The sequence below is a fragment of the Oncorhynchus gorbuscha genome, unplaced genomic scaffold, assembly GCF_021184085.1.
Source record: "Oncorhynchus gorbuscha isolate QuinsamMale2020 ecotype Even-year unplaced genomic scaffold, OgorEven_v1.0 Un_scaffold_460, whole genome shotgun sequence".
Taxonomy (NCBI): Eukaryota; Metazoa; Chordata; class Actinopteri; order Salmoniformes; family Salmonidae; genus Oncorhynchus; species Oncorhynchus gorbuscha.
In genome coordinates, this window is record NW_025745298.1 from 582,290 (window position 1) to 604,441 (window position 22,152).

The window sequence follows — 22,152 nt, forward strand, 5'->3', positions numbered from 1 at the left end:
CTCATCCCTGTGTGTTGTGTGCATGTTGTGTGTATTCCTCTGTTAGCATGTTGTGTGTATTCCTCCTCCTCCCTCCTCCTCCCTGTGTGTTAGCATGTTGTGTGTGTATTCCTCTCCTCCTCCCTGTGTGTTAGCATGTTGTGTGTATTCCTCTTCTCATCCCTGTGTGTTAGCATGTTGTGTGTATTCCTCTCCTCCTCCTCCTCCTCCTCCTCCCTGTGTGTTAGCATGTTGTGTGTATTCCTCTCCTCCTCCTCCTCCTCCCTGTGTGTTAGCATGTTGTGTGTATTCCTCTCCTCCTCCTCTTCCTCCCTGTGTGCTGGCGTGTTTCAGAGGAAGAGGTCTGCTGGGACTGAGGCTTTATGATGTCCATCAACACAGCACGGAAACATCTCCCTCCCTCCCTCCCTCCCTCCCTCCCTCCCTCCCTCCCTCCCTCCCTCCCTCCCTCCCTCCCTCCCTCCCTCCCTCCCTCCCTCCCCCTCCCTCCCCTCCCTCCCTCCCTCCCTCCCTTGTGTGTTTACTGATTGATTGAACATGCCAAGTCCATCTGGTGATTCCCTGATGGGAGCGACAGTGTGAAATTGCACAATAACAAACAAGCCAACCCCCCCCGTCTCCCCCACAGACACCTTTCCCTCTCTCCTTCTCTATCCCCTTTTCTCTCTTTCTAACCTACCTATGTTTCTATCACATTCTCTCCATCTCCCTTTCAATAACTACTCTCATTCTCCCCTACCCCCCTCTCCCTTTCCCTTCTCTCTCTGAACTCTGTTAGAGCCCATAATCCATCCATCCATCCACACCAACACACACACACACACACACACCTGTCATGCTGGGATCAATCAATCGGATAATTAAAGAGTTACTCTGTGTTTGCTTTTCTCTCTCTCTCTGTCAATCTCTTTCTCCGTCTGTGTTTGTGTATCTGTCTCCTAGTGTCTCCAAGCAGTAGCACGGAAACCCAAATACCCCCCTTTCTCCTCACCGCACACACATAACACATACCCAGACTCGCTGTGTTCACACACACAGCACACACACACTGCTCAGCCCCAAAATGCTGCAATAAACCACCATTGGCCAGCAAACCATCTGGATAGGAAAACTGTAAGACGTTATAGAGTGAAGCTCCAGAACACATGTTGTTGTTGTTGTTTTGGCTCTGACCTCCAGCACTTTGAAATGATACAATGACTATGAGGTTAAATATGCATATTTTTTTTTTATCTGTATCAAGTAAACGTTCAAAAATTACAACTCTTTTTGTACATAGTCCCCTCATTTTAGGGGACCAAAAGTATTGGGACAAATTCACTTATATGTGTATTAAGTATTTGGTCCCATACTGAGAAAGTTACAAGACGCCCAAATATCACACCTCTTTTATTGGGCACAAAATAATCTGAAACAAGCAAAACAAACAGCAAATGTATCCAACAAGTCTATAGAGTCACAAGCTTGATGTCGTCATTCCATGCTGTGAATATGAGACCAAATACTACACTTTTTACTACTTCAATACAGATATAAGTGAATTTGTCCCAATACTGTTGGTCCCCTAGAATGGGAGACAACGTACGAAAACTGTTCACCCGATATGGATGAAAATACCCTTAAAGCTGACAGTCTACAATTGAACCTAAACGTCATTGTATCATTTCAAATCCAAAACAACAAGAAACGTGTCACTGTTCCAATACTTTGGGAGCTCACTGTATGTAGAGGAGAACCAATATGGAGTTGGACAGGGAGGGAAGTATAGTGTGGTCCAGTAGTGTTTAGTGTACAGGGTGGTAGAGTAGTGTACAGGGTGGTAGAGTAGTGTATAGTGTATAGTGTGGTAGAGTAGTGTATAGTGTGGTCCAGTAGTGTTTAGTGTATAGTGTGGTAGAGTAGTGTATAGTGTGGTAGAGTAGTGTATAGTGTATAGTGTGGTCCAGTAGTGTTTAGTGTACAGGGTGGTAGAGTAGTGTACAGGGTGGTAGAGTAGTGTATAGTGTACAGGGTGGTAGAGTAGTGTATAGTATGTTAGAGTAGTGTATAGTGTACAGGGTGGTAGAGTAGTGTATAGTGTGGTAGAGTAGTGTATAGTGTACAGGGTGGTAGAGTAGTGTATAGTGTACAGGGTGGTAGAGTAGTGTATAGTGTGGTAGAGTAGTGTATAGTGTGGTAGAGTAGTGTATAGTGTGGTAGAGTAGTGTATAGTGTGGTAGAGTAGTGTATAGGGTGGTAGAGTAGTGTATAGTGTGGTAGAGTAGTGTATAGTGTATAGGTGGTAGAGTAGTGTATAGTGTGGTAGAGTAGTGTATAGTGTGGTAGAGTAGTGTATAGTGTGGTAGAGTAGTGTATAGTGTGGTAGAGTAGTGTATAGTGGTGGTAGAGTAGTGTATAGTGTGGTAGAGTAGTGTATAGTGTGGTAGAGTAGTGTATAGTGTATAGTGTGGTAGAGTAGTGTATAGTGTGGTAGAGTAGTGTATAGTGTGGTAGAGTAGTGTATAGTGTGGTAGAGTAGTGTATAGTGTGGTAGAGTAGTGTATAGTGTGGTAGAGTAGTGTATAGTGTGGTAGAGTAGTGTATAGTGTATAGGGTGGTAGAGTAGTGTATAGTGTGGTAGAGTAGTGTATAGTGTGGTAGAGTAGTGTATAGTGTATAGGGTGGTAGAGTAGTGTATAGTGTGGTAGAGTAGTGTATAGTGTGGTAGAGTAGTGGTAGAGTAGTGTATAGTGTGGTAGAGTAGTGTATAGGGTGGTAGAGTAGTGTATAGTGTGGTAGAGTAGTGTATAGTGTGGTAGAGTAGTGTATAGTGTATAGGGTGGTAGAGTAGTGTATAGTGTGGTAGTGGTAGAGTAGTGTATAGTGTGGTAGAGTAGTGTATAGTGTGGTATAGTGTGGTAGAGTAGTGTATAGTGTAGGTAGTGTAGTAGTGTGTATAGTGGTGGTAGAGTAGTGTATAGTGTGGTAGAGTAGTGTATAGTGTGGTAGAGTAGTGTATAGTGTACAGGGTGGTAGAGTAGTGTATAGTGTACAGGGTGGTAGAGTAGTGTATAGTGTACAGGGTGGTAGAGTAGTGTATAGTGTATAGGGTGGTAGAGTAGTGTATAGTGTGGTAGAGTAGTGTATAGTGTATAGGGTGGTAGAGTAGTGTATAGTGTGGTAGAGTGTATAGTGTATAGTGTGGTAGAGTAGTGTGGTAGAGTAGTGTAGTGTACAGGGTGGTAGAGTAGTGTATAGTGTACAGGGTGGTAGAGTAGTGTATAGTGGTAGAGTAGTGTATAGTGGTAGAGTAGTGTATAGTGTACAGGGTAGAGTAGTGTATAGTGTATAGGGTGGTAGAGTAGTGTATAGTGTGGTAGAGTAGTGTGTAGAGTAGTGTATAGTGGTAGAGTAGTGTAGTGTGGTAGAGTAGTGTATAGTGTAGAGTAGTGTATAGGTAGAGTAGTGTATAGTGGTGGTAGTAGTAGTGTAGAGTAGTGTATAGGGTGGTAGAGTAGTGTATAGGGTGGTAGAGTAGTGTATAGGGTGGTAGAGTAGTGTATAGGGTGGTAAAGTGGTAGAGTAGTGTATAGTGTGGTAGAGTAGTGTATAGGGTGGTAGAGTAGTAGGGTGGTAGAGTAGTGTATAGTAGAGTAGTGTATAGTGTGGTAGAGTAGTGTATAGTGTGGTAGAGTAGTGTATAGGGTGGTAGAGTAGTGTATAGTGTATAGGTGGTAGTGTAGTAGTGTATAGTGTGGTAGAGTAGTGTATAGTGTGGTAGAGTAGTGTATAGTGTGGTAGAGTAGTGTATAGTAGTGTAGAGTAGTGTATAGTGTACAGTGTGGTAGAGTAGTGTAGTGTAGGGTGGTAGAGTAGTGTATAGGGTGGTAGGTAGAGTAGTGTAGTGTATAGTGTGGTAGAGTAGTGTATAGAGTAGTGTATAGTACAGGGTGGTAGAGTAGTGTATAGTGTATAGAGTAGTGTATAGTGTGGTAGAGTAGTGTATAGTGTATAGTGGTAGAGTAGTGTATAGTGTGGTAGGTAGTAGTGTATAGTGTGGTAGAGTAGTGTACAGGGTGGTAGAGTAGTGTATAGTGTGGTAGAGTAGTGTATAGTGTACAGGGTGGTAGAGTAGTGTATAGTGTAGGGTGGTAGAGTAGTGTATAGTGTATAGTGTGGTAGAGTAGTGTAGAGTGGTAGAGTAGTGTATAGTGTATAGGGTGGTAGTGTAGTGTAGTGTATAGTGTGGTAGAGTAGTGTATAGTGTATAGTGGTAGAGTAGTGTGTATAGGGTAGAGTAGTGTATAGTGTACAGGTGTGGTAGAGTAGTGTATAGTGTAGTGTAGGTGGTAGAGTAGTGTATAGTGGTATAGTGTAGTGGTATAGTGTACAGGGTGGTAGAGTAGTGTACAGGGTGGTAGAGTAGTGTACAGGGTGGTAGAGTAGTGTATAGTGTACAGGTGGTAGAGTAGTGTATAGTGTGGTAGAGTAGTGTATAGTGTATAGGGTAGGTAGTGTAGTAGTGTATAGTGTGGTAGAGTAGTGTATAGTGTATAGTAGAGTAGTGTATAGTGTGGTAGAGTAGTAGTGTATAGTGTGGTAGAGTAGTGTATAGTGTGGTAGAGTAGTGTATAGTGGTAGAGTAGTGTATAGGTGGTAGGTAGTGTAGAGTAGTGTATAGTGGTGGTAGAGTAGTGTATAGTGGTAGAGTAGTGTAGTGTGGTAGAGTAGTGTATAGTGTGGTAGAGTAGTGGTAGAGTAGTGTATAGTGTATAGTGTGGTAGAGTAGTGTATAGTGGTAGAGGGTGGTAGAGTAGTGTATAGTGTGGTAGAGTAGTGTATAGTGTAGAGTAGTGTAGAGTAGTGTATAGTGTGGTAGAGTAGTGTATAGTGGTAGAGTAGTGTAGTAGTGTATAGTGTGGTAGAGTAGTGTATAGTGTGGTAGAGTAGTGTGTGTAGAGTAGTGTATAGGGTAGAGTAGTGTATAGTGTGTATAGTGTAGAGTAGTGTATAGGTAGTGTAGTAGAGTAGTGTATAGTGTAGAGTAGTGTGGTAGAGTAGTGTATAGGGTGGTAGAGTAGTGTATAGGGTGGTAGAGTAGTGTATAGTGTATAGTGTGGTAGTGTAGTGTATAGTGTGGTAGAGTAGTGTATAGTGTGGTAGAGTAGTGTACAGGGTGGTAGAGTAGTGTATAGTGTGGTAGAGTAGTGTATAGTGTGGTAGTGTAGTAGTGTATAGTGTGGTAGTGTGTATAGGGTGGTAGAGTAGTGTATAGTGTGGTAGAGTAGTGTATAGTGTGGTAGAGTAGTGTATAGTGTGGTAGAGTAGTGTATAGTACAGGGTGGTGGTAGAGTAGTGTATAGTGGTGGTAGAGTAGTGTATAGTGGTGGTAGAGTAGTGTATAGTGTGGTAGAGTAGTGTATAGTGGTAGAGTAGTGTATAGTGGTAGAGTAGTGTATAGTGGTGGTAGAGTAGTGTAGTGTATAGTGTGGTAGAGTAGTGTATAGTGTGGTAGAGTAGTGTATAGTGTAGAGTGGTAGAGTAGTGTATAGTGTGGTAGAGTAGTGTATAGTGTGGTAGAGTAGTGTATAGTGTGGTAGAGTAGTGTATAGTGTGGTAGAGTAGTGTATAGTGTACAGGGTGGTAGAGTAGTGTATAGGGTGGTAGAGTAGTGTATAGTGTGGTAGAGTAGTGTATAGTGTATAGGGTGGTAGAGTAGTGTATAGTGTGGTAGAGTAGTGTATAGTGTGGTGGTAGAGTAGTGTATAGTGTACAGGTGGTAGAGTAGTGTAGAGTAGTGTATAGGGTGGTAGGTAGATAGTGTAGGGTGGTAGAGTAGTGTATAGTGTGGTAGAGTAGTGTATAGTGGTAGAGTAGTGTATGGTAGTGTACAGGGTGGTAGAGTAGTGTATAGTGTACAGTGGTAGAGTAGTGTATAGTAGTATAGTGTATAGTGTGGTAGAGTAGTGTATAGTGTATAGGGTGGTAGAGTAGTGTATAGTGTGGTAGAGTAGTGTATAGTGTGGTAGAGTAGTGTATAGTGTATAGGGTGGTAGAGTAGTGTATAGGTGGTAGAGTAGTGTATAGTGTGGTAGAGTAGTGTATAGTGTGGTAGAGTAGTGTAGTGTATAGTGTGGTAGAGTAGTGTATAGAGTAGTGTGTATAGTGTAGTGGTAGAGTAGTGTAGTGTAGAGTAGTGTATAGTGTGGTAGAGTAGTGTATAGTGTGGTAGAGTAGTGTATAGTGTACATGGTGGTAGAGTAGTGTATAGTGTAGATGTGGTAGAGTAGTGTATAGTGTATAGTGTGGTAGAGTAGTGTAGTAGTGTATAGTGTGGTAGAGTAGTGTATAGTGTGGGTAGAGTAGTGTATAGTGGTAGAGTAGTGTATAGTGTGGTAGAGTAGTGTATAGTGTACATGGTGGTAGAGTAGTGTATAGTGTACATGGTGGTAGAGTAGTGTATAGTGTGGTAGAGTAGTGTACAGGGTGGTAGAGTAGTGTATAGTGTGGTAGAGTAGTGTATAGTGTACATGGTGGTAGAGTAGTGTATAGTGTGGTAGAGTAGTGTATAGTGTGGTAGAGTAGTGTATAGTGTGGTAGAGTAGTGTATAGTGTGGTAGTAGTGTATAGTGTATAGTGTGGTAGAGTAGTGTATAGTGTGGTAGAGTAGTGTATAGTGTACAGGGTGGTAGAGTAGTGTATAGTGTGGTAGAGTAGTGTATAGTGTGGTAGAGTAGTGTATAGTGTGGTAGAGTAGTGTATAGGGTAGAGTAGTGTATAGTGTGGTAGAGTAGTGTATAGTGTACAGGGTGGTAGAGTAGTGTATAGTGTACAGGGTGGTAGAGTAGTGTATAGGGTGGTAGAGTAGTAGTGTATAGTGTATAGGTAGAGTAGTGTATAGGTGAGTAGTGTAGAGTGTACAGGGTAGTAGAGTAGTGTATAGTGTAGAGTAGTGTGGTAGAGTAGTGTATAGTGTAGAGTAGTGTATAGTGTGGTAGAGTAGTGTGTATAGTGTGGTAGAGTAGTGTATAGTGTAGAGTAGTGTGGTAGTGTACAGTGGTAGAGTAGTGTATAGTGTGGTAGAGTAGTGTATAGTGTGGTAGAGTAGTGTATAGTGTGGTAGAGTAGTGTATAGTGTGGTAGAGTAGTGTATAGTGTACAGGGTGGTAGAGTAGTGTATAGTGTACAGGGTGGTAGAGTAGTGTATAGTGTACAGTGTGGTAGAGTAGTGTATAGTGTATAGTGTGGTAGAGTAGTGTATAGGGTGGTAGAGTAGTGTATAGTGTGGTAGAGTAGTGTATAGGGTGGTAGAGTAGTGTATGGTAGAGTAGTGTATAGGGTGGTAGAGTAGTGTGTATAGGGTGGTAGAGTAGTGTATAGTGTGGTAGAGTAGTGTATAGTGTGGTAGAGTAGTGTATAGTGTGGTAGAGTAGTGTATAGTGTGTATAGGGTGGTAGGTGGTAGAGTAGTGTATAGTGTGGTAGAGTAGTGTATAGTGGTGGTAGAGTAGTGTAGAGTAGTGTATAGTGTGGTAGAGTAGTGTATAGTGTAGAGTAGTGTATAGTGGTAGAGTAGTGTATAGTGGTAGAGTAGTGTATAGTGTACAGGGGTAGAGTAGAGTAGTAGTGTATAGGGTGGTAGAGTAGTGTATAGTGTGGTAGAGTAGTGTAGTGGTAGTGTATAGTGTAGAGTAGTGTATAGTGTAGAGTAGTGTATAGGTAGAGTAGTGTATAGTGGTGGTAGAGTAGTGTATAGTGTGGTAGAGTAGTGTATAGGGTGGTAGAGTAGTGTATAGTGTGGTAGAGTAGTGTATAGTGTGGTAGAGTAGTGTATAGTGTGGTAGAGTAGTGTATAGTGTGGTAGAGTAGTGTATAGTGTGGTAGAGTAGTGTATAGGGTGGTAGAGTAGTGTATAGTGGTGGTAGAGTAGTGTATAGTGTATAGTGGTAGAGTAGTGTATAGTGGTGGTAGAGTAGTGTATAGTGTGGTAGAGTAGTGTATAGTGTGGTAGAGTAGTGTATAGTGTGGTAGAGTAGTGTATAGTAGTGTATAGTGTGGTAGAGTAGTAGTGTATAGTGTGGTAGTGTAGTAGTGTAGTGTAGGGTGGTAGAGTAGTGTATAGTGGTGGTAGAGTAGTGTATAGTGTATAGGTAGAGTAGTGTATAGTGTGGTAGAGTAGTGTAGTGTATAGTGTATAGTGGTGGTAGAGTAGTGTATAGGGTGGTAGAGTAGTGTATAGTGTAGAGTAGTGTATAGGTGGTAGAGTAGTGTATAGGGTGGTAGAGTAGTGTATAGGGTGGTAGAGTAGTGTATAGTGTGGTAGAGTAGTGTATAGTGTACAGGGTGGTAGAGTAGTGTATAGGGTGGTAGAGTAGTGTATAGTGTGGTAGAGTAGTGTATAGTGGTAGAGTAGTGTAGTATAGGGTGGTAGAGTAGTGTATAGTGTGGGTGGTAGAGTAGTGTATAGTGTACAGGGTGTATAGGTAGAGTAGTGGTAGAGTAGTGTACAGGGTGGTAGAGTAGTGTATAGTGTGGTAGAGTAGTGTATAGTGTAGAGGGTAGTGTACAGTGTATAGTGTACAGGGTGGTAGAGTAGTGTATAGTGTGGGTGGTAGAGTAGTGTATAGTGTACAGGGTGGTAGAGTAGTGTATAGTGTACAGTGTGGTAGAGTAGTGTATAGTGTAGAGGTGGTAGAGTAGTGGTAGAGTAGTGTACAGGGTGGTAGAGTAGTGTACAGTGGTAGTAGTGTATAGTCATAGTGGTAGTGGTAGAGTAGTGTATAGGGTGGTAGAGTAGTGTATAGTAGTGTATAGTGAGTAGTGTATAGTAGTGTACAGGGTGGTAGAGTAGTGTAGTAGTGTATAGTGTGTGGTAGAGTAGTGTATAGTGTATAGGTAGTAGAGTAGTGTATAGGGTGGTAGAGTAGTGTATAGTGTGGTAGAGTAGTGTATAGTGTACAGGGTGGTAGAGTAGTGTATAGTGGTGGTAGAGTAGTGTGTATAGTGTGGTACAGTAGGTGGTAGAGTAGTGTATAGGGTGGTAGAGTAGTGTATAGTGGGTAGAGTAGTGTATAGTGTATAGTGGTAGAGTAGTGTATAGTGTGGTAGAGTAGTGTATAGTGGTGAGTAGTGTATAGTGTAGTGTAGTGTATAGTGTATAGGTAGAGTAGTGTATAGTGTGTGGTAGAGTAGTGTATAGTGTGGTAGAGTAGTGTATAGTGGTAGAGTAGTGTATAGTGTGGTAGAGTAGTGTATAGTGTATAGTGTAGAGTAGTGTATAGTGTGGTAGAGTAGTGTATAGTGGTAGAGTAGTGTATAGTGGTAGAGTAGTGTATAGTGTGGTAGAGTAGTGTAGAGTGGTGGTAGAGTAGTGTACAGGGTGGTAGAGTAGTGTATAGTGTGGTAGAGTAGTGTATAGTGTATAGAGTAGTGTATAGTGTGGTAGAGTAGTGTATAGTGTGGTAGAGTAGTGTATAGTGGTAGAGTAGTGGTAGAGTAGTGTATAGTGTGGTGGTAGAGTAGTGTATAGTGTGGTAGAGTAGTGTATAGTGTACAGGTGGTAGAGTAGTGTATAGTGTACAGGGTGGTAGAGTAGTGTATAGGGTGGTAGTAGTGTATAGTAGAGTAGTGTGTAGAGTAGTGTATAGTGGTAGAGTAGTGTATAGTGGTGGTAGAGTAGTGTATAGGGTGGTAGAGTAGTGTATAGTGTACAGGGTGGTAGAGTAGTGTATAGTGGTGGTAGAGTAGTGTATAGTGTATAGTGTGGTAGAGTAGTGTATAGTGGTAGAGTAGTGTATAGGGTGGTAGAGTAGTGTATAGGGTGGTAGAGTAGTGTATAGGGTGGTAGAGTAGTGTATAGGGTGGTAGAGTAGTGTATAGTGTGGTAGAGTAGTGTATAGTGTGGTAGAGTAGTGTATAGTGTGGTAGAGTAGTGTATAGGGTGGTAGAGTAGTGTGTGTAGAGTAGTGTATAGTGTATAGTGTGGTAGAGTAGTGTATAGTGTGGTAGTGTATAGTGGTAGTGTAGAGTAGTGTATAGGGTGGTAGAGTAGTGTATAGGGTGGTAGAGTAGTGTATGGTAGAGTAGTGTATAGTGTATAGGTAGAGTAGTGTATAGTGTGGTAGAGTAGTGTATAGTGTGGTAGAGTAGTGTATAGTGTGGTAGAGTAGTGTATAGGGTGGTAGAGTAGTGTATAGTGTACATGGTGGTAGAGTAGTGTATAGGGTGGTAGAGTAGTGTATAGGGTGGTAGAGTAGTGTATAGTGTGGTAGAGTAGTGTATAGTGTACATGGTGGTAGAGTAGTGTATAGTGTGGTAGAGTAGTGTATAGTGTATAGTGTGGTAGAGTAGTGTATAGGGTGGTAGAGTAGTGTATAGTGTACAGGGTGGTAGAGTAGTGTATAGTGTACAGGGTGGTAGAGTAGTGTATAGTGTACAGGGTGGTAGAGTAGTGTATAGTGTGGTAGAGTAGTGTATAGTGTACAGGGTGGTAGAGTAGTGTATAGTGTACAGGGTGGTAGAGTAGTGTATAGTGTACAGGGTGGTAGAGTAGTGTATAGTGTACAGGGTGGTAGAGTAGTGTATAGTGTACAGGGTGGTAGAGTAGTGTATAGTGTACAGGGTGGTAGAGTAGTGTATAGTGTACAGGGTGGTAGAGTAGTGTATAGTGTGGTAGAGTAGTGTATAGGGTGGTAGAGTAGTGTATAGTGTATAGGTAGAGTAGTGTATAGTGTACATGGTGGTAGAGTAGTGTATAGTGTGGTAGAGTAGTGTATAGTGTATAGTGTGGTAGAGTAGTGTATAGGGTGGTAGAGTAGTGTATAGTGTGGTAGAGTAGTGTATAGTGTACAGGGTGGTAGAGTAGTGTATAGTGTGGTAGAGTAGTGTATAGTGGTAGAGGTGTACAGTGTACAGGTGGTAGGTAGAGTAGTGTGTATAGTGTGGTAGAGTAGTGTATAGTGTGGTAGAGTAGTGTATAGTGTGGTAGAGTAGTGTATAGTGTGGTAGAGTAGTGTATAGTGTATAGTGTGGGTAGAGTAGTGTATAGTGTATAGTGTGGTAGGTAGGTAGTAGTGTATAGTGTGGTAGAGTAGTGTATAGGGTGGTAGAGTAGTGTATAGTGTGGTAGAGTAGTAGTGTATAGTGTGGTAGAGTAGTGTATAGTGTATAGGTAGAGTAGTGTATAGTGTGGTAGAGTAGTGTATAGGGTGGTAGAGTAGTGTAGTAGTAGTGTATAGGGTGGTAGAGTAGTGTATAGGGTGGTAGAGTAGTGTATAGTGTATAGTGTAGTGTAGTAGTGTATAGTGTGGTAGAGTAGTGTATAGTGTAGTGGTAGAGTAGTGTATAGGGTGGTAGAGTAGTGTATAGTGTATAGGGTGGTAGAGTAGTGTATAGGGTGGTAGAGTAGTGTATAGTGTGGTAGAGTAGTGTATAGCGTATAGGGTGGTAGAGTAGTGTATAGTGTACAGGGTGGTAGAGTAGTGTATAGGGTGGTAGAGTAGTGTATAGTGTGGTAGAGTAGGGTGGTAGAGTAGTGTATAGTGTACAGGGTGGTAGAGTAGTGTACAGGGTGGTAGAGTAGTGTACAGGGTGGTAGAGTAGTGTACAGGGTGGTAGAGTAGTGTATAGTGTGGTAGAGTAGTGTATAGTGTGGTAGAGTAGTGTACAGGGTGGTAGAGTAGTGTATAGGGTGGTTAAATAGGGTGGTAGAGTAGTGTATAGGGTGGTTAAATAGGGTGGTAGAGTAGTGTACAGGGTGGTAGAGTAGTGTACAGGGTGGTAGAGTAGTGTATAGGGTGGTAGAGTAGTGTATAGGGTGGTAGAGTAGTGTATAGTGTGGTAGAGTAGTGTATAGGGTGGTAGAGTAGTGTATAGGGTGGTAGAGTAGTGTATAGGGTGGTAGAGTAGTGTATAGTGTGGTAGAGTAGTGTATGGTAGAGTGTGTATAGTGTGGTAGAGGGTGGTAGAGTAGTGTATAGGGTGGTAGAGTAGTGTATAGTGTACAGGGTGGTAGAGTAGTGTATAGGGTGGTAGAGTAGTGTATAGTGTGGTAGAGTAGTGTATAGTGTATAGGGTGGTAGAGTAGTGTATAGTGTGGTAGAGTAGTGTATAGTGTAGTGTATGGTGGTAGAGTAGTGTATAGTGTATAGTGGTAGAGTAGTGTATAGTGTGGTAGAGTAGTGTATAGGTGGTAGTAGTAGTAGTGTATAGGGTGGTAGAGTAGTGTATAGTGTAGAGTAGTGTATAGAGTAGTGTATAGGTGGTAGAGTAGTGTATAGTGTGGTAGAGTAGTGTATAGTGTGGTAGAGTAGTGTATAGTGTGGTAGAGTAGTGTATAGTGTATAGTGGTAGAGTAGTGTACAGAGTAGTGTATAGTGGTGGTAGAGTAGTGTATAGTGTGGTAGAGTAGTGTATAGTGTGGTAGAGTAGTGTATAGTGTGGTAGAGTAGTGTATAGGGTGGTAGAGTAGTGTATAGGGTGGTAGAGTAGTGTATAGTGTATAGTGTGGTAGAGTAGTGTATAGGGTGGTAGAGTAGTGTATAGTGTGTAGAGTAGTGTATAGCGTATAGGGTGGTAGAGTAGTGTATAGTGTACAGGGTGGTAGAGTAGTGTATAGGGTGGTAGAGTAGTGTATAGGGTGGTTAAATAGGGTGGTAGAGTACAGGGTGGTAGAGTAGTGTATAGTGTGGTAGAGTAGTGTATAGTGTGGTAGAGAAGTGTATAGTGTATAGGGTGGTAGAGTAGTGTATAGTGTACAGGGTGGTAGAGTAGTGTATAGTGTACAGGGTGGTAGAGTAGTGTATAGTGTATAGGTGGTAGAGTAGTGTATAGTGTGGTAGAGTAGTGTATAGGTAGAGTAGTGTATAGTGTGGTAGAGTAGTGTAGAGTAGTGTATAGGGTGGTAGAGTAGTGTATAGGGTGGTAGAGTAGTGTATAGGGTGGTAGAGTAGTGTACAGGGTGGTAGAGTAGTGTATAGTGTATAGGGTGGTAGAGTAGTGTATAGGGTGGTAGAGTAGTGTACAGGGTGGTAGAGTAGTGTATAGTGTATAGGGTGGTAGAGTAGTGTATAGGGTGGTAGAGTAGTGTATAGGGTGGTTAGATAGGGTGGTAGAGTAGTGTATAGTGTACATGGTGGTAGAGTAGTGTATAGGGTGGTAGAGTAGTGTATAGTGTACATGGTGGTAGAGTAGTGTATAGGGTGGTAGAGTAGTGTATAGTGTGGTAGAGTAGTGTATAGGGTGGTAAATAGGTGGTAGAGTAGTGTATAGGGTGGTAGAGTAGGTAGAGTAGTGTATAGGGTGGTAGAGTAGTGTATAGGGTGGTAGAGTAGTGTATAGGGTGGTAGAGTAGTGTACAGGGTGGTAGAGTAGTGTATAGTGTATAGGGTGGTAGAGTAGTGTATAGGGTGGTAGAGTAGTGTACAGGGTGGTAGAGTAGTGTACAGGGTGGTAGAGTAGTGTATAGTGTATAGTGTGGTAGAGTAGTGTATAGGGTGGTAGAGTAGTGTACAGGGTGGTAGAGTAGTGTACAGGGTGGTAGAGTAGTGTATAGTGTGGTAGAGTAGTGTATAGTGTGGTAGAGTAGTGTATAGGGTGGTAGAGTAGTGTATAGGGTGGTAGAGTAGTGTATAGGGTGGTTAAATAGGGTGGTAGAGTAGTGTATAGGGTGGTAGAGTAGTGTACAGGGTGGTAGAGTAGTGTACAGGGTGGTAGAGTAGTGTATAGGGTAGAGTAGTGTATAGGGTGGTAGAGTAGTGTATAGGGTGGTAGAGTAGTGTATAGTGTGGTAGAGTAGTGTATAGTGTGGTAGAGTAGTGTATAGGGTGGTAGAGTAGTGTATAGGGTGGTAGGGTGGTAGAGTAGTGTATAGTGTATAGGGTGGTAGAGTAGTGTATAGGGTGGTTAAATGTATAGGGTGGTAGAGTAGTGTACAGGGTGGTAGAGTAGTATACAGGGTGGTAGAGTAGTGTATAGTGTGGTAGAGTAGTGTATAGGGTGGTAGAGTAGTGTATAGTGTACAGGGTGGTAGAGTAGTGTATAGTGTATAGTGTGGTAGAGTAGTGTATAGGGTGGTTAAATAGGGTGGTAGAGTAGTGTACAGGGTGGTAGAGTAGTGTACAGGGTGGTAGAGTAGTGTACAGGGTGGTAGAGTAGTGTATAGGGTGGTAGAGTAGTGTATAGGGTGGTAGAGTAGTGTATAGTGTATAGTGTGGTAGAGTAGTGTATAGGGTGGTTAAATAGGGTGGTAGAGTAGTGTATAGGGTGGTGGTAGAGTAGTGTATAGTGTGGTAGAGTAGTGTATAGGGTGGTTAAATAGGGTGGTAGAGTAGTGTATAGGGTGGTTAAATAGGGTGGTAGAGTAGTGTATAGGGTGGTTAAATAGGGTGGTAGAGTAGTGTATAGGGTGGTAGAATAGTGTATAGTGTGGTAGAGTAGTGTATAGTGTGGTTAAATAGGGTGGTAGAGTAGTGTATAGGGTGGTTAAATAGGGTGGTAGAGTAGTGTATAGGGTACAGGGTGGTAGAGTAGTGTATAGGGTGGTAGAGTAGTGTACAGGGTGGTAGAGTAGTGTATAGTGTGGTAGAGTAGTGTATAGGGTGGTTAAATAGGGTGGTAGAGTAGTGTATAGGGTGGTTAAATAGGGTGGTAGAGTAGTGTATAGGGTGGTTAAATAGGGTGGTAGAGTAGTGTATAGGGTGGTTAAATAGGGTGGTAGAGTAGTGTATAGGGTGGTAGAGTAGTGTATAGTGTGGTAGAGTAGTGTATAGTGTGGTTAAATAGGGTGGTAGAGTAGTGTATAGGGTGGTTAAATAGGGTGGTAGAGTAGTGTATAGTGTGGTTAAATAGGGTGGTAGAGTAGTGTATAGTGTGGTTAAATAGGGTGGTAGAGTAGTGTATAGGGTGGTTAAATAGGGTGGTAGAGTAGTGTATAGGGTGGTTAAATAGGGTGGTAGAGTAGTGTATAGGGTGGTTAAATAGGGTGGTAGAGTAGTGTATAGGGTGGTTAAATAGGGTGGTAGAGTAGTGTATAGGGTGGTTAAATAGGATGGTAGAGTAGTGTATAGTGTGGTTAAATAGGGTGGTAGAGTAGTGTATAGGGTGGTTAAATAGGGTACTCACAGTCGAGTCAGAGCCTCATTCTTCTGGAACAGGAGTTCAGGGAGCTGAGTGAGACTGTTCCTGTTCAGACGACTGTTCAGAAGGACAGAACATATTAGAAACCAGACTCTCTCTCTCTGTGTGTGTGTGTGTGTGTGTGTGTGTGTGTGTGTGTGTGTGTGTGTGTGTGTGTGTGTGTGTGTGTGTGTGTGTGTGTGTGTGTGTGTGTGTGTGTGTGTGTGTGTGTGTGTGTGTGTGTGTGTGTGTGTGTGTGTGTGTGTGTGTGTGTGTGTGTGTGTGTGTGTGTGTGTGTGTGTGTGTGTGTGTGTGTGTGTGTGCGCGCTCACAGTCTCTCCAGTTCCTTCAGATCATCAAATGCTCCTCTCTCAATGTTGTTTATCTGGTTCTCCATCAGGTGACTGAAGAGAATGAGAGAAGGATGGAGAGAATGGATGGAAGAGAGTGGGAGGAAGGATGGAGGAAGAGGGTGGGAGGAAGGATGGAGGAAGAGAGTGGGAGGAAGGATGGAGGAAGAGAGTGGGAGGAAGGATGGAGGAAGAGAGAGTGGGAGGAAGGATGGAGGAAGAGGGTGGGAGGAAGTATGGAGGAAGAGAGTGGGAGGAAGGATGGAGGAAGAGAGTGGGAGGGAAGTATGGAGGAAGAGAGGGGAGGGAGAGGAGGAAGGATGGAGGAAGGAAGAGAGAGAGGAGGGAGGAGGAAGGATGGAGGAAGGATGGAGGAAGAAGAGGAGTGGGAGGAAGGATGGAGGAAGAGAGAGGGGAGGAAGGATGGAGGAAGAGAGGAAGAGAGTGGGAGGAAGTATGGAGGAAGAGGGTAGGAGGAAGTATGGAGGAAGAAGAGGTGGGAGGAAGGATGGAGGAAGAGGGTGGGAGGAAGGATGGAGGAAGAGAGTGGGAGGAAGGATGGGGAAGAGAGTGGGAGGAAGTATGGAGGAAGAGGGTGGGAGGAAGGATGGAGGAAGAGAGTGGGAGCAAGGATGGAGGAAGAGAGTAGGAGGAAGTATGGAGGAAGAGGGTGGGAGGAAGGATGGAGGAAGAGAGTGGGAGGAAGAGAGAGGGAGGAAGGATGGAGGAAGAGAGTGGGAGGAAGTATGGAGGAAGAGGAGGATATAGAGGTAGAAGAAAAAAGAGCAATTAATGATTGACCATATTGTATGGATCTCAACACAGCCCAAACAACATGTTAACGTAACGTATAACTTCTAACTGCTGTCTACACGGGTCAACACTTCATACTTCATCTCCCTGACAGCATCCAGTCTGACAACTGTCTGGACAGACACAGGGACAGACACAGGGACAGACACAGGGACAGACACAGGGACAGACACAGGGACAGACACCGGGACAGACACAGGGACAGACACAGGGACAGACACAGGGACAGACACAGGGACAGACACAGGGACAGGACGGTAACTAACCCAAGGCGATGTTATTAGTAACTATTCGTTTCACATTGAGGGTTTTAACCCATTATCACACACACACACACACACACATACAGACACACGTCGTGTACAGCTAACCTTGTGGGGGGACACAATTCAGTCCCATTCAAAATTATATTTTCCCTAACCTTACCCTGACTTTAACTGAAAAACCTAACCTTAACCCTAACTCCTAACCTTTAACATAATTCTAACCTTGACCCTAGCTCCTAACCTTTAACCTAATTGTAACCTTAACCCCCTAGAAATAGCATTTGACCTTGTGGGGACTAACAAAATGTCCCAGTTGGTAAAATATTTGTTTGTTTTCTATTCTGGTCCCCACAAGATTAGTTAAACAAGTCCACACCCACACACACACACACAAACACACACACACACTGTTATCTGTCTGACAGTGGTCTATGTCGAAAACAGTGTCAGTCTAACACAGCAACCTGAGACAACCAATCCCCTTCCTCCCCTGGGGTATTGTAGTTCCACCCCAGCCTAACGGTATCTGTAAGAGCAGATGTGTGTTCTGTTGGTAAAGTCAGTCAGTTGCTCGACCAGCGGTGTAATAAACACTCAATGTGTTTGACAACCTCTGTATTAAAGCTGAGATCTGCAGAAGGTGAAACATGTATGTGCCCTTGTACAAGGCGCCTAACCCTAATTGCTCCTGTAAGTCTCTCTGGATCAGAGCGTCTGCTAAATGACTCAAATGGCAAATGCAATAGTGCAAATGGCCGTGGCAGTTTCCCCCGACGGATTCCAGATCTAAGTTCAAATCCATAATAAAGTTCTGAACCGGTTCGAACCACAAAAAAGTACCGGTCCTTTCGATTTCATTTTTCAACCCGTGAAATCAACCTCGTATTTACATTTAGCTCATTAAATCACTTCACCGTGGTAAAATCACTTCACTGTGGATAGAGCAGCTTTCTATGGACCAGGAAAGCTAGTTGTTTAAACTTTATATACTTGGACACACAAGTGTAAGCCACGAGATCCAACTGACATTTTGCAGGTGGGGAGCGATGGGGGGGGGGGGGAATTGGCTTGAAGCACTGGGCATCATGATATGTTTCAAGTTTGCACAAGTACAGTGAAATGCCCTTCCTTCTTGGACTTTCCCAACAGTGCAGTAATCAATAGGATGTGTATATAATGTGTTTAGGACATTAGTAGTAGACCTGTCATTACTTCATCAGTAAGTATTCAGAACCTTCACATTGTTTTACATTACAGCCTGAAGGACAGCCATCTCTGGAGCCCTCCACCAACCAGACCTTTATGGTAGAGTGGCCAGACAGAAGGACAACCATCTCTGGAGCCCTCCACCAACCAGACCTTTATGGTAGAGTGGCCAGACAGAAGGACAACCATCTCTGGAGCCCTCCACCAACCAGACCTTTATGGTAGAGTGGCCAGACAGAAGGACAACCATCTCTGGAGCCCTCCACCAACCAGACCTTTATGGTAGAGTGGCCAGACAGAAGGACAACCATCTCTGGAGCCCTCCACCAACCAGACCTTTATGGTAGAGTGGCCAGACAGAAGGACAACCATCTCTGGAGCCCTCCACCAACCAGACCTTTAGACAGAAGGACAACCATCTCTGGAGCCCTCCATGGTAGAGTGGCCAGACAGAAGGACAACCATCTCTGGAGCCCTCCACCAACCAGACCTTTATGGTAGAGTGGCCAGACAGAAGGACAACCATCTCTGGAGCCCTCCACCAACCAGACCTTTATGGTAGAGTGGCCAGACAGAAGCACAACCATCTCTGGAGCCCTCCACCAATCAGACCTTTATGGTAGAGTGGCCAGACAGAAGGACAACCATCTCTGGAGCCCTCCACCAAATCAGACCTTTATGGTAGAGTGGCCAGACAGAAGGACAACCATCTCTGGAGCCCTCCACCAATCAGACCTTAATGGTAGAGTGGCCAGACAGAAGGACAACCATCTCTGGAGCCCTCCACCAATCAGACCTTAATGGTAGAGTGGCCAGACAGAAGGACAACCATCTCTGGAGCCCTCCACCAACCAGACCTTTATGGTAGAGTGGCCAAACAGAAGCCACTCCTCCGTAAAAGGCACATGAAAGCCCGCTTGGAGTTTTCCAAAAGGCACCTAAAGATACTCAGACCATGAGAAACAAGATTCTCTGGTCTGATGAAACCAAGATTGAACTCTTTGGCCTGAATGCAAAGCGTCAGGTCTGGAGGAAACCTGGCACCATCCCTACGGTGAAGCATTGCGGTGGCAGCATCATGCTGTGGGGATGTTTTTCAGCGGCAGGAACTGGAAGACTAGTCAGGATTGTGGGGAAGATGAACAGAGCAAAGAACAGAGAGATCCTTGATGAAAACCTGCTCCAGAGTGCTCAGGACCTCAGACTGGGGCGAAGGTGTGCCTTGTACACCGCAGGAGTGGCTTCAGGACAATTCTCTGAATGTCTTTGTGCGGCCGAGCCAGTGCACAGTCATGAACCAGATCGAACATCTCTGGAGAGACCTGAAAATAGCTGTGCAGCGATGCTCCCCATCCAACCTGACAGAGCTTGAGAGGATCTGCAGAGAAGAATGGGAGAAACTTCCCTGTATACAGGTGTGGCAAGCTTGTAGAGTCATACCCAAGGCTGTAATCGCTGCCAAAGGTGCTTCAACAAAGTACTGTGGGTCTGAATACTTATGTAAATGTTATATTTAATTTTAAAAATTATCCATTTGCAAAAAAATAAATGTAAACCTGTTTTTGCTGTGTCATTAAGGGGTGTGCAGATTGCTGAGAATATAGTTTTAAAAAATCTATTTTAGAATAAGGCTGTAATGTAACAAAGTCAAAGGGTCTGAATACTTTCACACAACACATCTTACCCTGTTGAAGTTAATAAAGCCCATGTGATATGTGATAACTGTATCCTTAAGCATAGAAAACGTACCGGCAGGCAGACACTGGAAGGAGATGTTTCTGAGTGACAGAGGGACTGCTTTGCATTGGCATTTTGCTTGTGTTTCATGTGGGACAAAAACATTATCTCAACCTAAAAGAAAGTCATTAACCGGTTCTCATGCTTTTAAAATAATGGTTCTGTTCCGGACCACTAGAGATCACTTTTGCTCCCGGTTCTGTTCCTTGAACCAGTTCCAACTCCTGGTAACAGTAATATTGAGTGTAGTAAGACCTCACTGAGGTGAATAGTAGTGTAGTGAGGGACGGGACTTACAGAACTCTGAGGTGTTTGAGGCCAGAGAAGTCTGTCTTGCTGATGGTCGTCAGGTTGTTCCCATTTAGATCACTGGATGAGAGGGAAAAAACACACAGAATATTAGCAAACATGTTGGTCAAGATTGAACTCTTTGGACTGAATGCCAAGCGTCATGTTGGAAGGAAACCTGGCACCATCCCTACGGTGAAGAATGGTGGTGGCACTCCCCAAAACTCCCCAAATACAGGTGTGCCAAGCTTGTAGCCTCATACCCAAGAAGACCTGAGGCTGTAATCGCTGCCAAAGGTGCTTCAACAAATTAATGAGCAAAGGGTCTGAATACTTATGGAAATGTGATATTTCATTTTCTTTGCAAACATTTCTAAAAACCTATTTTTGCTTTGTCATTATGGAGGGAAAAAACATTTTAATCAATTTTAGAATAAGGCTGGAACGTAACAAAATGTGGAAAAAGTCAAGGGGTCTGTATACAATCCGAATGCACTGTAAACACAATAATACTATACTCTATCTCCTTTATCTAGGACTGGTCTTAGCTACAGGTAGAGCAGACTGGTTTCAGCGACAGTTCAGAATACACGACAGAAGTCAGTCTCTCTCTCTCCTTCTAGCTGTCTCAATCGCTCTCCTTCCCTCCCGCTCTCATTCACACACAGACACAGGTGGTGTGTGACAGGGGAGCTGCAAATGTGTTGGTGTTGTCTTGCCTTGGGCTAAAACGTCTCTTTCAAACACCCACACAGTGTCCTCTGAGCAGCAGCCCACAGAGGTGCTGATTGGATGCAGCAGGCGGTCAACCAATCGCAGGGTGGTTTTATTAAGCCACAGCAGGTTGACTTGCACAAAACAGGAATTAACAGATCCTCTCCAGAGGACAATCTGCTTGTGTCCCAAATGGCACCACTTTTGACTAGAGCTCTGGTCAAAAGAAGTGCACTATATAGGGAATAGGGAGCCGCAGTAGGATGAGATGTGTCATTGGTAAGCATCTGTGGCTATGTCATCACGAATAACCTGACAGCATGATCTCAACCTAAAGTTTCTGAGAGTCTGAGGAATCCAATGTGAGAAAACACAGAAAATCCTGGTTAAACCAGACAATGCTATTCTCACCATTGTTCTACTTCATGGTGAGCTGCAGCGTTCAGTCTAAGAGAACTGTAGCTTGCTATCAAACATTCTTGGTTATTGATCAACCAGGTCGCTCAACATCCACTGAAATTCGATGTCCGTCCAGGTCCCCAGGACGGCGGGAGATGCCTTCAAACCCTGCCACTAGGGGCAACGCTGAGCTCTATTACCACCAAGTAGGCTTGGGTTTTGCTAGGGAATTGTGGACAGGGATGGCGAATGGGCGGAAGCCACGAGCTCAAGAGGGTTGAACGTTCAATCCCTGTACAAGGCACTTATTTATAGTTTTGTTTTAACCCAAAACCTGAACCCTTTACCTTAACCATTCAGAATGAATGCCTAAACTTAACCTTCAAAATGTTAGGTTTATGGACAAACGTCGGGATTCTGCAGTGAGTCTGTGAGCATGCTGGTCACAAGAAAGAGCGGTCGATTTCGGATGTTTGAAAAGGTCCTAAGGACGTCGATACTTGACCATTTGAGTTGTTTGTGTTTTAACCCTGTAACCAAATCAAATCTTACTGCTCACACACACACACGGTTAGCAGATGTTAATGCGAGTGTAGCGAAATGCTTCTAGTTCCGACAGTGCAGTAATATCTAACAAGTAATTTAACAATTCCCCAACAACTACCTAATACACAAAAACCTAAAGGGGTGAATGAGAATATGTACATATAAGTGAGATTTCCTGGGGTAACAATGTAAGAAATATTACATAAAACAATTACATGAGGCATAGTTTCCTAAGAACTCGAAGCGAGGCAACCAACTCCACTCTGAAGTAATGGGTGAAACATCCACGTTCATCTGTTTGAGGCAAAGTCTGAAGTGAAACTATGAGATCAGGTTGTAGGCAGGGCTGGGAGAGCTTGTTGTTTAGACAGGGTTATTATATGTAGACATTTCTGGAACTCTATTTTTCCCCATTTTTCTTTTTTGGGGGGGGGGGGTTGGAAATTCTTCCGCAATCCCATTTTCAAATCAGTTGTGACCCCTAGTTTGGGAACCGCTGCTTTACAATATGACCTCATTGTCTTTGGTTTAATTGACAGCCAGATAGGAGAAGATGATGTCACCTTTCCCACAGGGCTCTGTGGTGAGAGCCTGTAAGACGGTGTGTGTGCGGTATCAGGTTGCTGTACTACAGTAAAGAGTGAGGTAGAGGATGACCTTGTCTGTCCCAAAGAGCAGTATAATGTGTGTGTGAGTGAGAGAGAGTGAGAGAGAAAAGTGCAAAAGTGAGAGTGAGAGTGC

General features: G+C 43.6%; 1 pseudogene; it reads right to left on the minus strand.

Moving 5' to 3' along the window:
- The window catches only part of LOC124018283, a 142,446-nt pseudogene that overhangs the window by 105,138 nt on the left and 15,156 nt on the right, over positions 1–22,152 (minus strand).